This window comes from Sturnira hondurensis, unplaced genomic scaffold (genome assembly GCF_014824575.4).
Source record: "Sturnira hondurensis isolate 20B ecotype Veracruz unplaced genomic scaffold, ASM1482457v3 Scaffold0003090, whole genome shotgun sequence".
Lineage (NCBI taxonomy): Eukaryota > Metazoa > Chordata > Mammalia > Chiroptera > Phyllostomidae > Sturnira > Sturnira hondurensis.
This window is the reverse complement of record NW_028075721.1, coordinates 179,658-193,575: the sequence shown is the minus strand read 5'-3', so window position 1 is coordinate 193,575 and position 13,918 is coordinate 179,658. Positions and strand designations below refer to the sequence as shown.

Here is a 13,918-nt window from a genome sequence, read left to right as displayed (position 1 = left end):
TTTAAAGATCTAATAGTGTGTGCCTGGTATGGTATATACATTGCACAGGGCTTGCCTGAAGCACTTTCCACAGTCATTCAGTGTCGTATACACAGGATGTTTATGAATCAGGCAAATAAAACTGTCAGTGCTGGGGAAACTCAGAGAGAGAAAATCAGTGGAGAGGGACACACTGAGGGCAGAGTGGGGTGCGAGTTTGCAGAGGGACTGTTATCCGTTGTCCGTTGTTCAGCGCAGACCTTAGGGATTAGTTGAGGCAGCTAACTCAAGAACTAGGGAAGCTAAAATAGGGTGTACGTGGAGCCCAGCAGAGGGGATCCACACTGGTGCTGGCAGCTCTGTTCAGAGTAACTCTTTCAGTTAGAAATAGTTGTGAAATTCCAGACTGAAGAGTGGAAAGCCAGGATGTCTGAGTCCTGCTGTCGTTTGTTGATTCTTTGCCACCTGTGATTTTGTCCTCATCCCCAGCTATTTTTGTGAAAGCAGAGAGTGAAGGTGAAATCAACTAACAAGTGGAACCCAAAGGACTGTCTTCTAGCAACGCTGCTCCTCCAAGCTCAGCCTTAGAGATTTCTTCAGACTTGAATAATTAGCTTCTCAGTCTAAAATCACCATAAATTTTCCAAAGTCCTACGGGGAAATGATACAAAAAAGTAAAAGAATGCATTGAATTTGCTTCTAGGTTTGTAAAGTTTTTCATTAATAGGTCTGAAAACTGACAGGGATCTAGGTAAAGAAGCTGTATGTAGAGACTCAAGTGATTAATTTTTCTGTATATATTCAAGTTATTTTCTTTTTCTTTTTTTTCAAGTTATTTTCTACAAGAGTATATGTTTGTGTGTGTGCATGTGTGTTTGGTGAAGGGCTGGAGATCTTAAATTTGTCTACATTTATCATCAGCTCTGAGTTAACCAGTGTTTGGTCAGAATCTGTGTTTTAACAAGCCCCACCACCTCCCCAACCCTGTGATTTTCTTAACATGTAAAAGTTTCAAACCTCTTGTGAGAAAGTTTCCATCCACTCTTCTTCTCTCCTTTCCTTTTTATCTTGCTTTGACGAAAACATACCACATTTATTGACCCTCCTGCCTTGGCATTCAAGACCTCTGAAGATTTAATAGAGGTATAATCTTGGGGACTTATAAAGCCCAGGGTCTCTGGTGAGCTCTAAATAGCTCATCAGCTGTGTCTGCAGACAACCCGTAGCCCAGAAAGGAAAGAAAAATAAACTCAACAGGGCGTGATTCTGCTGGGAACACTGCTGGGAGTCCTGAGAGGGCCAAGGGGTATTGGGAAGCAAAACTAACAGGGAAGGAGGGACGGGAACTGAGCCTTCAGGCACTGGGCCACTCTCAGTGATTGTTGGCCGCCAATGACTCCCTCAGTTAAGATGACTAAAGGCTACTTGATTTGGAACTGCAGTTATTTGCAGATGTCACCTGTCAGCCTGAAACTCAGTTGAGCACCTTTACAGTTTCCATTCGGCTTTCCACCCAACAGCTTTTACTTAAAGTCTGACTATGAGAGCCCCGATGCAATTGTTGGGGAAGTGGAAGGGGTAATGAAAGGAGTAAGTGTGAATCATTTATTCATTCAGTGATAAGTAAGACACAGTCCTTGCTCACAAGGAGCTCACAGCCGCTCTCTTTGAGCAGTTGGCTTCTGTGGAATAGGGATGAGACTGTGGATAAGAGCCCTGTTGCATTCTCAGAGCCAGATATTGAAAAGTAATCACGAAGATTAATTATACACCCCTTTAGGTGCTAATTTATTAACTTTACTAATTGAAATTATGCATTCTACATTATTATACATTTGCTTATTCAGATCTGTTTATTTCATAGGTGGTTATTGGTCATTTTTTGGCAGGTTTTTAAAAAACGTTATTTTTTGGTTACTGTTTACATTCAATATTATTTTGTATCAGTTTCAGGCATACAGCATAGTGCTTCTTAGATAATCATATACTTTATTATTTTTTAATGTATTTCAGTGATTATGCTATTACAGATGTCCCAGTTTTTCCCCCTTTGCCTCTCTCTGCCTGGTACCCCATTCCCTCCAGCAATTCCCTCCCTCAGTTCATGCCCATGGGTCGTGTATGTAAGTTCTTTGACTTCTCCATTTCTTATACTGTTCTTAACATCCCTTGTCTATTTTGTACCTACCAATTTGTACTTAATTAACCCCAGCACTTTCCCTCCATTTGCCACCTGTCCCCTCTCAGCTGATAACCCTCCATGTGAGCTCTATGATTCTGTTCCTGTTCTGCTGGTTTGCTTAGTTTATTCTTCAGATTCAGTTGTTGATAGTTGTGCATTTGTTGCTGATTTAACATTCATAGTTTTGGTCCTCTTTTTCTTGTATAGTTCCCTTTAGCATTTCATATAATAATGGCTTGGTGATGATGAAATCCTTAGTTTCACCTTGTCTGAGAAGCACTTTATGTGCCCTTCCATTCTAAGTGATAGCTTTGCTGGATAGAGTAATCTTGGATGTAGGTCTTGGCTTTTCATCACTTTGAATACTTTTCGCCAGTGCCTTTAGCCTGCAAAGTTTCTGTTGAGAGATCAGCTGACAGTCTTATGGGAGCTCCTTTGTAGGTAACTATCTGCTTTTCTCTTGCTGCTTTTAAGGTTCTCTCTTTATTTTTAATGTTTGGCATTTTAATTATGGTGTATCTTGCTGTGGTCCTCTTTGAGTCCAACTTGTTTGGGACTGTCTGTGCTTCCTGGACTTGCATGCCTATTTTCTTCACTAAATTAGAGAAGTTTTCTTTCATTATTTTTTCAAATAGTTTTCAATTTCTTGCTGTTTCTTTTCTCCTCTGGCACCCCTAGGATTCTGATGTTGGTACATTTGGAGATGTCCCAGGGGCTTCTTATTCTGTTCTTGGTTGGGGTTTGTTGGTGTTTTTTTTTTAGTTTTTTTTCTTTTTGCTGTTCTGATTGAATGCTTTTTTCTTCCTTTTGTTCCAAATTGTTGATTTGAATCTCAGCTTCATCCCCTCCACTGTTGGTTCCTTGAGGATTTTTCTTTATTTCACTTAATGCAACCTTCATTTCTGCCTGGGTCTTTCCCCCTGCTGTTGCAGTATCCTGCAATGATTTCTTGACAACCAGGGTTTTGAACTCTGTATCTGATAGGTTCCTTATCTCCATTTCGTTTAGTTCTCTTCCTGTAGTTTTGTTTTGTTCTTTCATTTCGGCCATATTTCTTTGTCTCCTCAATTTGGTAGCCACCCTGTGTTAGTTTCTGTGTAGGTAGAGCTGCTCTGACTTCCTGTTTTAGTAGTGTGGCCTATTGTGGAAAAGGCACCTGTAAATTGTGTGGGGAGGAGCCTTAGGTAGTCACCAGGGTGGAACAACCATTTTACTGCTTATGGCTCTGCGTGTGGCAGGGCTCAGAGAGGGCACAATGCCGCTGCCTGGCCTCTGGAGATTGCTTGAGAGGAAGCTGTCTCCTGGGCACTCACCCCCTTGCCTGTCACTTTACTTTCTCCCCTTCCCCCTGTGTGCCAATTGTGCCCTTCCAGCTGTTGCCCTGGCACTGGGTCCCAGATGGGGTGGGTCTGCATCAGTCCAAAGTTCATTGTGGGCCCTTAAAGAGAAGTCTCTTGAGAATCCTGCTATTCCTTGAAAAAACCCTAACTGGTTTTTGGAGCTTGAAATTATGAGAACTCATATTCCTGGTGCTGCAGTCCTGGGCTGGGTGGTCTGGTCTAGGGCTGGGATTGCTCACTCCCAAGGTACCCCTCCTGATTTTTATCCTCCACATATGAATGTGGGGCTGCCTATTCTGCCGCCTCTCCATGCCTCTCTGCACTTCCTCCCCTCCTACCTGTCTGGATGAATGTGGCTTCTTTAATCCCTTATTGTCAGACTTCCATACAGCTTGATTTTCTGGGGAATTTGAGTGAAATTTGTTTTGTAGTTTATTTGTAGTTTTTACTGTAGTTGAGTGCAGAGGCAAAGTATATTTACCTATTCCTCCATCTTGGCCAGAAGTCTGGTCATTTCTTTCTGTGAGCCAAGAGAGGTGTGCTGTGTGCCAGAAAGCTCGTGAGGAACTTTTTATGAATTCTGAGAAAGAAAGGCTGAAATCTGCTGTTGACGGCAGTATTCATTCCACAAACCCACATGCCAGGCCTGTGCTAGAGAGTGGTAAGAAAAAGATTAAAATGGTCCTTCATATCAAAGACTATGACATCCAGTAGGAGGCAGATACCTAGGTGACAATTAAAGTTTAGTGTGATGGACCCCACAGTGGCGGTGAGTATACCTGCAAGAGGAAGATAGTGGGAAGTTTACCTGAATCCACCTGGGGGACTTGTGGAGGAACTCACATATCTGAGCTATACTTTGTAAGATTTGACAGACCAAGGAAGTGGGGTAAGGGAAGTCATTCCAGGCAGAGGGTAGGGCATGGGCAAAAGCAAGGTAGGATAAGAGACTTTGCATTATCTGAGGAAATATTGGTCATTCGATAATGTTGATGTATCAGATATTCCAGGCCAGAGCTGTTGCAAACTGTGGTTCATAGGCCAAATCCAGATTGCTACCTGAGTTTTGGGTTTGTTTTTCTTTTAAAGAACAGTGTTAGACTCACAGCAAAATTGTGTAGAACGTACAGACATTTCTCATATACCCCCTCCCCCCACACAACATCTGCTATGATTATACTGCACTGGAATGGCACGTTTATTGCAATCAGTGAACCTACATTGGCACATTATTATCCCCCAAAGTCCTTAGTTTACATTATGGTTTACTCCTGGTGTTGCACATTTTATGGGTTTTGATGAATTTATAACGACATTTACTACTATTAGAGTGTCATGCACAGTAGTTTCAATGCCCTGAAAATCAGCTGTGCTCAGCCTCTTTATCCTTCCTTTCTCAGCTCCTGGCAACCACTGATCTTTTTAAAGTCTCCATAGTTTTGCTTTTCCTAGAGTGTCACTTGATTGGAATTATTAAGTATATAGCTCAGATTGGCTTCTTTCACTTAATGTGTTTAAGTTCCCTCCATGTCTTTTCATGGCTTGATAGCTCATTTCTCTTTAGTGCTGAAGAATATTCCATTGCCTAGATGTGCCATTATTTCTCCGTTCACCTATTAAAGAACATTCGGCTGCTTGAATTTTGACAGTTATGAACAAAGCTGTGATAAGCATTTGTGTGCAGGTTTTTCTGCGGACCTGTTTCCATCTCCTTTAGGTAAATACCAAGGAGAGCAATTATTGGATCATATGGTAAGAGTGTGTTTAATTTTGTAAGAAACTGCCAAACTGTCTTCCAAAGTAATTGTGCCGTTTTGTGTTCTCACCAGGAATGAATGAGATTCCTATTGCTCCACATCCTCACCAACATTTGGTGTTGTCAGTGTTTGGATTTTGGCCATTCTAACTAGGATGTAGTGGTCTCATTGCTGTTGTAATTTGCATTTTCCTGATGACGTGTGACTTGGGGCATCTTTTCATAGGCTAATTTGTCAACTGTTTACGTTCTTTGGTGAGGTGTCTGTTCAGGTCTTTTGTCCAATTTTTAAATTGGATTGTTCCTTTTCTTATTGTTGAGTTTTATGAGTTCTTTGTATAGTTTGGGTGATGCTTCTTTATCATATATGTCTTTTGTGATGACCTATGGCTTGTCTTCTTATTCTCCTGACCACCTGGTGTTGTACATTATATTTTATTTGAATCCAGCTATACTCATTCATTTACATATAGTCTATGGCCACTTCTGTGCTATGATGGCAGAGTTAAGAAGTGGTGAGAGAGACTGTGTGGCCTGCAAAGCCTTGCTATCTGGCCCTTTACAGAAAGTTTGCTGAGCTCTGCTGTAGGAGATTGTAAGAAGATAAGATCCATTTACAAAGGGCCCTTTATGCCTTACTGAGGAATTCTGATTTTCTTTGGGGATAGGGAGCTGCTGAATTTTGAGCAAGGGCATGATGTGGTGTTTTTGTGGTAAATTATTCAGGAAAGTATCTGTTGAATGAATTTGAAGCTGTGTCAGGGTTCATTGCAGAAAACAGAAATTTAGGTATTTTGAGCAGAAAGGGATTTAATATGGGGAATTGGGTATTTATAAAAGTCATTGGGGTGGGCTGCAGGTAGAGAGTTGAGCCCTTCTCCATCCTTGGTTTCAAGCTCAGAGCCCTGCAGCTGCAGTCAGGTGTCAGGAAACTGCTCCTGCCCCGTGACCAGTTTGCATGCAGGAGGCTGGTATCCAGGCAGTGAAGCGTAGGGTCTGCCAGAGCCCCTGTAGTTGTCACCTCCACAAGGAGAATGCTTTCTGCCTTCCTTCTGCTTCCAAGTCTCCTGTAAGAGATTCTCATTGTTGCAGCCTGAATCACTTGCTGAGCATACCTGCAGGGGAGTTTGAGAGTCTTCTAGCCTCTTGCAGTGGGTGGCCAGGAGAAGGGAGGCATGTGGAATAGAAGAGGGTGGAAATGTCTGACACAGTGAAGGTTGAGGCTAGAATTGGGGACCAATAAGAGGACTGTTGTAGGAACTGGTGGGATAGGAGTTGATGACTAGCCTTGGGCAGTGGCAGAACTGAGAGGAGACAGAAATACCTAGGAGGTATAATCATTGAGCAGGACTGGGTGACTGACTAATGAGACAAGGTGAAGAATGAAGAGAAGGAGTGGGGACTCATAGGCTCTTGGACTGAGCAATGCAGGAACAAAGGAGCTTATGAAGCTGTCACTTGAAAATGGCATCCCCCATAATGGTTGGGATTGGTGTTTAGCAGGCTCCACGGAACAGTGGTTCTGTGTGTGTCCCAGGACAGATTGATCCTCTGAGTGTATCCATAGGAGAAGGAATGAAAACCTAACTTAAGAGATACAGAGCAGTGGTTTGAGCACAGGCCTGTGAACCAGATGATCGCAGTTCGATTCCCAGTCAGGGCACATGCCTGGGTTGCAGGCTAGTTCCCAGCAGGGGACGCATGAGAGGCAACCATACATTGATATTTCTCTCCCTCTCTCCTTCCCTTCCCCTCTAAAGGTAAATAAATAAAATCTTAAAAAAATATAAGAAAGGCAAAAAGAGATACAGAGCAAAACAAAGTGTGTTCCTGACATTGAATAATGGGACCAATAGAAGGGTCACCACAATTGTGTTTTTTCTACAGTAATTGGATCTGTATCTGGGTTCCAGGACCTCTCAGTCCTGGAAAATTTTGATTGAAAGGGAAAGGATTTAGGGAGACACAAATAAAAAGAATATGGGTTTACTGGCTAGCTCAGTGGATTGAGCGCGGGCCTGCGAACCAGACGATCGAGGTTCGATTCCCAGTCAGGGCACATGCCTGGGTTGCAAACCGGTTCCTTGCAGGCTGACTACCAGCAGGGGATGCACAAAAGGCAACCATACATTGATGTTTCTCTCCCTCTCTCCTTCCCCCTCTATAAATAAATAAATAAAATCTTTAAAAAAAATATGGGTTTGGAGAAATGACTTTTAATCTTGGGAGCTTGGTCAGCTTGGGACGTGATGATGGAGGACCAGGATGGAGCTGGTAGCAAATGCTTTGGGCAGAGATGGATGGCGGGGAAAAGGGTTGCCTAACCCATGGTATTTGTAGCTGTGGTTTGGTTTGATGAGGTCAGACTTCTCATTTAGGATTCTGTTGGCAATCAATGACTTCTTGAAACCGGCAGGTCTGTGGAGGTGAAGAATAGGAGTTTGGTTTAGTGACTGTATTTTTGACAGCATACTCAATAGCCTAAACAGAATGACCTCACAATTCTATATTTAGGTTTTACATTAGGTTAAAATTGTCACAGAACTGAAATACAGAAATGATATTACCTTATGTATCACATGCCACAGAGTTTTCTGAAATTATAATGTACCCTTAACTCACTGAAAATATTTGTCTAACTTTTGGGAGGCTCCCATTCTTATTCCCACTCAGGTATCAGTGTGTCTCACATGGCATTCACCTGTACCATTCTGCCATAATTATAGCCTAGAAGGCCTACCTGACCTATCTGCAGATTTAACTTTGTAGACTAGACTTTTCTGGGAACATTCTGTGCCTTGGCTTATATAGTAATGCAGAATCTCGGAGTGTTTCTCTTTTTTCTGGTTTTATTGATTTTTATAATTTAAAACATAAATTTGATCCATGCAAAAATAGATATGAATATCACTTAACAACAGGATGTAGTATTAAATAGGACAGTCAAGAGAGGTATTATTAAGAAGATGACTTTTAAGCAAAGATTTGAAGAAGGTGAGGGATTTAGCCATGAAGATGTCTGGGGGAAGAATCTTTGGACAGAGGAATGGCTGTTAAAAGGGACTAAGATGGGAGCGTGCCTTTGGAGGTGAAGGAATAGTGGGGAGGCCAGTTTGGTTGGAGTGGAGGGAACAATGAAAAAGTAGGAGATGAGGGCAGTAATATGTGGGGCTAGATCATATCTGTGATTTTCTGTTTTATGTATTTCAAGGTTATTTTATTGGTTCCACAATGCAAATTTGAGATATGCCTTCTGGGCAAATTGAACTTTTTATCCCTCTTCATGATCTCCTCCTTTTTTTTTTAAGTGCTTTTTCTCTTAACACTTACTTGGTCTGAGCAATAGAAAGAAATGACCTATAACAACATGGGTGATGCTCAAAGGCAGTATACTAAGTGCAAGAAGTCAGACCCATAAAGCTATATTCTGTATGATTCCATTTATATGACATTCTGGAAAAGGCAAAATATAGATCAGCACTTGCTGGGAATTGAGAGAAGTAATTAACTGCAAAAGAGTACCGAGAAATATTTGGGGCAGTGGAAATGTTCTGTGTCTTGATTGTGGTGGTGGTAGCATGATTGTATATATTTGTTAAAACTCATTAAACTGCACCATTAAAAAGGGTGATTTTACTATATATATCAATGATACCTCAATTTTAGAAATCACTCTTAAAGAATCTGTTTTGACATTAGCATAGCTACCTCAACTTTTTTTTTTGTTTTGTGTATGCTTGGCATGGGTTTAGACTCCATTTAATTCCAACCTTTTTGGTCCTTGTATTTTAGATGGTGTTGCTTGCAACAGCATTTAACTGGATATGTAAGAAACCAATATGATAATTTCTATCTTTACACCATCACAGTTAGTTCATTTACATTCCTTGTGATTTCTGGTACCTTTGGAGCTGTCCTCATCCTCTTGCCTTTTGTTTTCTTGTCTTGTGTTCTTTGTTTCACATCTCCAGGTTGACTTTCTGTGTTAAGCCTGTGTTTGGCCTGCCTTTCCTCTGTCTTGATGAACTGAACTTTTCTTTGGCTCACTGTTTGTTTGATAATGGAGTGTGAAATTCTGCATGTAATGGTGTGAAGAGAACAAGAATTATACATTGGCTGCTGTATGAAGATTTTTCTGTTTGGCTTCACCCTTAGTTTTATAGCGTGTCTGTGTCTACATATACAAAATTTTAAGTGATAATAGTGAAAACCTAGAGTAGAGTATGGTGTGAATAATTGTTATAATGTGTTGGAGAACAGGAGATTAGGGCCAGGTTGGTTTTGTTCTTTTGTGTATGTGTTTTTAGTTTTACCGTAAAAGGTTAAAGGTTAACAAAACTTTATTTGAAACTGATTTATACCACCTAGGAGAGAATAATGAGTTGAGGAGTTACTTCTTTTCTCCTCCATTTACTTTTCTGGGGGTTGGATACAGGGGTGGTGCTGAGTTCTCAAGCACCACGTCAAAGGTGCCTGCGCCTTAGTCATCTTTGTGTCCCCAGCAGGGCCTAGAGCAGTTCCTCACTGCACGTAGCAGCAGCTCAATAAGTCTTTGTTGAGATGAAAGAGCCTTGGGTTGATGCTTCTCATTTGCCAGGCCTTCTGGACGGGTTTAGACTCCTTGGGACCTTCCTTTTGAGAAACGATGGTCTCGGGGGCCCAGGGAGTAGGGAGACCTTTTATGAGCACTGCCTGGTGCTTTCCGAGGCTCAGGCTAACTATGGAGAACGTGGTGTGTTCCCACTGCCTGTTCAATCTGCCCTGTTTCATCTGGTTTTACCTTCATGATTGATATTTCCACACTGAACTCTTTTCGTGGACAGTTCTTTTCAAATCTGTGCAACTTTTAAGGTAAATACTGGACTTAGAGATAAGCTGCCATGTAACTGCATCTTGTTTGAAAAAGAATGAGTCAGGTATGTGTCCCTGAACTCTACCAGAAAAGAGCGTTACCCCCTAAGAACAGCAATATCTTACTCATAGGTAGTTGTTCCAATTCCCAAGTGATTGTCGAGTTTTAGAAATGTGTCTCATAAAGGACATTTGGATCACAGAAAGGCTGTCCCTGTGAGATGGTCACTGATTCTCTAGGGCCAGGCCCTGACCATTAAAAGGCCCTCTAGCGAGAGTGAGGTTGGGCTCTCAGCAAGAATCAATAGGCTGAGGCTATTACCTAACCATATATTTGAGAGTTAATGTCCTCTGGGGAAATTGACATTTATTTGTATGAAAGGATATACTAGTTTTCTGTTGATGTGAAACAAATCACCACAAATTTAGGGCTTAAAACACCATTAATTAACTCATAGCTCTGTAGGTCAGATTTCTGGCACTGCATGGCCAGCTGGATATGTCTACTTAGGGTTTCATGAGGCCAAAATCAAGGTGATGGCAGGGCTGCTTGCTTATCTGAAAACTCTAAGGAAGAATTTGCTTCAGAGCTCATTCAGGTGATTGATTGAGTTACTTGTGGTTGTGGGACTGAGGTCCACCACCCTCGCTGACTGTCATTCAGGACCTCTCTTAGTTCCTTAAGGCCACCCACATTTTTTCTCATGTGCCCCCTCAATCTTCAAGCCGGAAAGATGTGTCAAATCTCCCTTTTGTTTCAAGTTTTTCTGATTTTTCTCTTCTGTCCTCTGCATTTGACATCTGCTGGAGAAAGCCTCTGCTTTTAAGATACTATGTAATTAGATCAGGCTTGCCTGGATGATCACCCTTTCTTGAGGTCAGTGGTGCCATATAATGTAACATAGCATAATGTGACATAACACACTGTAAGTAACATAATCAAGTGTGTGGTGTTTTGTCACATTCTCTGGTTTTAGGTACTAGGGTAGAGTATCTTTGGGAAGAGGTAGGAATTCTGCCGACCACAGAAGATCTCTCTCTTAATCCCCGTGCTAATCACTTGCCTAGTCTCTACCGTTGGAGGGCACTTGAAAATTGTAGCTAGAACAGAAACAACACAAAGCCCATTTGGTTGGATTTGGAGAGTGTCTTGCAATTTTAGTATTGAGCACATGGGCACAAAATGAGTCTAATACAAATTTTATTTATGTTTATTTCTAAGCCTTGTTACTGGAGAATGTTTTCATCTGATGCTTAGGGCTCTCCTTTTTGGAAGACAGTAGCTCTGACACTTGCCAATGGCCGGTAGGTCAGAGATTCCATCCTGTGGCATAGATTCCATTCTTTAAAGGGTTCGAGGGAGATGGGGTGAAGTGACTGAATTGTAAAGAACATAGGACGTACTATAGATTAAGGTCTAAAAGTGCTTTTGAACTTGGTTCCTTGCTTCTTTTATTCATTCAGGAAATATTTTTATATGCCTGCTAGGGGGCTAGGCACATGCTGGGTGCTGGTTCTATGAAGGTACACAAAACAGGCGTGGTCCTTGACCTCAGGGACCTTATTCAAGACAGACATTAAAGCAGTACACAAAACAAATAAATTATTACAACTAGAATTGCTATGAAAGGAAATATTCGGATACTATGTGAGAAGATGCATGGGAATTGACTATAACCTGGGAAATAAGGGATATCTAGACCATGTTTTGGATGAAGAGCCAGCTGGGGGGAGAGTGTAGACAAGGATATGCCATGAGAGTGGATCGGCAAGGGCTCTTTCCTTAGGGGGAGTTTAGAGGGGTGTCTTGAGGAATATCCATGGAACATTTTCTTTTTGGAGCTTATCTCTCTCCTGTCTTTGTGTCAGAACACTTAGAAATAACATTGCAATATACTGTCATCCCCTGTACCTGCTCTGATATCTGTCATCCTCAGGACTTCAGGGTCCCTGTCGTCCTTCTTGGCCTGGGGCTGCAGCACAGGGATGCTCTGAGCTGGTCCAGGTTCAAACAAGATGTGATGCCAGTAGGAAGAAGTTTGGAGATGCATTTCTGCCCACCTGTATAAGCTGGAGCCCCACGCAGATTCCATGATACTGTCTCAGAAGCTGTGATAGCACCTTACTCCCTTGTACCATCTCAGGCTATAGGACAAATAAACAATGGGCTGCCACCTATGTTCAGGAACCTCTAGTCATCAACTGCTGCACCCAGGACAGTGGCGCAGAGTGTGGTCGTGAGCACTTCCCGCGAACTTTGGCTCTTGCTGAAGTCTGTCTGGGAGGCTGCTTGAGCATTCGTTTCTTTTCTTTTCTTTTTATTTTGTTTAGAGGGGAAATGGGGGAGGGCAATTGGCATCTTTACTTAATTGCCTTTTAAACCCATGAATGTGATATATCATTCCATTTATTAAGGTGACTTTTATCTTTTTTTGCTTATGTTTAATTTTTTAGACTTAACGTTTATATAATGCCATAATGAATGTAAATAGTAAAAAAACTTTAATTCTAGATTCCAAAACAAATGCAATTATTCTTTTCAATTAAGCCCAACATGCAACATGGAATTAGATTAGGTAAGTCAAATTTTATTATAATTCTCTCTTTAAAATGAATTTTTAGTCTCAAAGCTGCCACCATTGAGAGGATTGCTCTGTACTCCAGGTTGGACAGAAGTAAATCATTGTCTTTCTGTGACAGAGAATGGACTTGGCAGCAGTTTTATTTTTACCTTTCCTGTCATTTCTGAGTAGGGTGGGGAATGGAGCCGTAAATTACCCTTGGAATGACTAGAATGGTCCCATTTTAACTCAAAATTGCTCCTTTCCCTTTTCACCTCCTTTTTTAATCCCCCTCCTTATTTTTTTTTCTAATCTGCTTTTGAATGAGAAGGAAGAATTGAGGAGGGTGTAGGTGGGAGTAGGTTTGCTTATTGATGCCTCTTCTGAATGTTGGAAATTATTTCTTTTCCCATCACCGCTTCCCATTTCTTCGCCATGCTTCTATTTTAAGTGCCTGTTTTTCGCTGGTCCTGTCTTGCTGGAAACTGGCCCAGCCTCACTCAGTTTTGTTTCCATGCTGCTATTAAAAGACAATGCCCAGTTAAGAGGACTCAGAGGAGGGACTGAGGCCTCCCTGTGGGGTCTAGTCATCCAGGCAAATATCCCTGCTTTGGAATGTGAGAAGGGTTTTCAGTTTAATATTTTAATTTATTTCAGTTTAATATTTTAACTTATCTTTTTTTTAATGGAGGAAAACCCACTATTACTTGTTATACCCTGAAACTTCTCTTTTGCTGAGCCTGAAGACTAACAGAGCCTAATGAGGTCAAAGAACCTCCCTTTAGTATCCTCGATCTCCTTTACCAGGATGCAGACAGATGCTTGTCACTGGTAACTTGTCAGCTGTGGATTCTTGACATTTGGGAGAGATGTGTCCCCAGTTTGTGAAGAATCCATACATTATTAATACACAGTGTTTCTGGAGTCCTGAGTATTGCCTAAATTAAATTTTTATGAAGGAGTTTGTTATCTGTTATTTTTTTCAAGAATATTCTGCCATCATAACTTACCTGCCTTTTAAAACCTTTTTTCATTTGTTGAACTCTTTTGTGGTGGCTGAAATCCACAAATTGCTTTTTAAAATTAAGTTAGATTTATTGAGGTATAGTTTACATACAGTAAAATTCACCTTTTGCAGTGTACAGTTCTGTGAGTTTTCACAAGAGCATATAGTCTGGTAACCGCCACCATAATCAAGACACAGGAAGTCTTATCTCCCCAGAAGTTCCCTTGCGCCCATTTGTAGCTG

At 41.4% G+C, this 13,918-nt stretch overlaps 1 protein-coding gene across 5 annotated transcripts in view; it reads left to right on the top strand.

Annotated features, from left to right (window-relative positions):
* The window catches only part of WWP2 (WW domain containing E3 ubiquitin protein ligase 2), a 151,887-nt gene that overhangs the window by 75,708 nt on the left and 62,261 nt on the right, over positions 1-13,918 (top strand). The gene's annotated exons all lie outside the window — the stretch shown is intronic.